This window comes from Crocodylus porosus, unplaced genomic scaffold (genome assembly GCF_001723895.1).
Source record: "Crocodylus porosus isolate Cpor-Errol unplaced genomic scaffold, CroPor_comp1, whole genome shotgun sequence".
Lineage (NCBI taxonomy): Eukaryota > Metazoa > Chordata > Crocodylia > Crocodylidae > Crocodylus > Crocodylus porosus.
Window position 1 is genome coordinate 186,810,480 of NW_017728886.1, and position 1,687 is coordinate 186,812,166.

At 49.7% G+C, this 1,687-nt stretch overlaps 1 protein-coding gene across 2 annotated transcripts in view; it reads left to right on the forward strand.

Moving 5' to 3' along the window:
* Positions 1-1,687, forward strand: part of THOC1 (THO complex 1) — a 32,059-nt gene that overhangs the window by 16,276 nt on the left and 14,096 nt on the right. The gene's annotated exons all lie outside the window — the stretch shown is intronic.

The following is a 1,687-nucleotide window of genomic DNA, read 5'->3' on the forward strand; positions in this document are numbered from 1 at the left end:
CCCCCAACATAGATGTATCCTCTTTCCTGGCAGACATGAGTCTTCTGCTGCCAGTGGAAGCAAGGATGTGAGAGCAGTACCTGTCCCTGCACCTGCACCATCTCCCCTAACTCCAGAAATAGGCACCAGAAGCAAAGTGACAGTCTCCTCCACCCCAATTTCATCTCCCAGCATGAGCCTCCCACTGCCAGAGGAGGAGCTGGATCTGAAACCAGGGACTTCAGCACCCTAGTTAAAGAAATGCTGGGGACCAAGGTGGAGTCTGAGTTTGTGCTCTTTACCCCTCAAAGTTTCCTTAAACCCAAGTCTCCTCGTCAGGAAGGCACCTCAGAAGAGGTTGTAGACGCAAGTGGCTCAGCTGAGTCAACTCCTCTTGCTGTTATGCCTCTGCCTGCTGAGGAGGGGGATAAGGCAGGATCCACCCTCAACCCAGAAGTGGGGGAGTAGTGTAGTGTGGGATCATTTTGAGGTGGTAGTTGATCCCAGGTATGCTATCTGCCAGCACTGCCTAAGGCAGATCAGCTAGGGCAAGCACGGGGGATAGGGGGATGTAGCAGGTAAAAGTGGAGAGGTACCTGGGGAGTCAGATGTCCAGCAGGTACTAGTGCATTTTAAATCCAATGTCTATATTTAGTGCATGAGTTTCTGTACCTAGGAGGCTGATGAAGTGAAGTTTATAGGCCCAGCTGTAAAAAGTGGTTTGTAAATTCCCTTTGAGGATCAGGCCTGAGAGATTGGAGACAGAGTGGGTTTTTTATGAGGAATGTGCCACCACAGGTACTTGGGTATTTTGTCTTTGATAGATTCTGGTGTGCAGTTTGTGGGGGTACAGGAGATATGTTGGCAGGTTTTGTGTTTTTAGCTGAAGGAAGCTGTCTTCTGGCAATGAGGTTAGGTTAGCAAGGTTCAGTGTTTATTTGAATTTACAAAACGCTTTTCACAGCTGGGCCTACGAACTTCACTTCATCAGCCTCCTAGGTACAGAAACTCATGGACTCAGTATAGACACTGGATTTATGACACACTACAACCTGCTGGCCGTCTGACTTCCCAGGTACCCCTCCACTTTTACCTGCTATATTCCCATTCCCCCTTACCTCAGCCTGTCCCTCACCCCCTGATGCCTCCATTTCCATTTTCACTGACTGGCTTTCTTGCCTGCATTGCATGCCAGCCTCTGGCTTCTTTACTATTTCTTCCATCCATGAACAGCACACACACCAGCTGCAGGTGCTTCCTCAGCCTAACAAAGTTTTTCAACCTGAAAGCTAACTAAGATATATTTCTCTAACTATTCAGTGGGTCAACTAAAAGATACCAGATTGACCCAAAGGACCTTGTCTGCCAGTGCCATGTCCTTAGACCAATACCCCTACGCACCTGTCCCCAGTCAGATGACCAAAAGGACGCAGGGCCCTGGGCACGTTTAAGCCCCAGGGCTCGGGCTGGCAGGGAGAGTTCTTTGGCAGCTCCTGGGGAAGGAGCTGGGGAAGAAGCTCCTTCAGGAAAGGAAAGAAGGGCTCTAGTCTGTGACAGTTTGGCTGCCTGAGATGCTTCTTGTGCTACTGTGCTGCTGTGCACTGCTTACCTGTTGTTATTTGAAGGTTACAAGGGTGGGCAGACAAGAATAGGATGGGTTTCAACACAGACAAGTACAAGGTGCTGCACCTGGGGAGGAACAACCGGC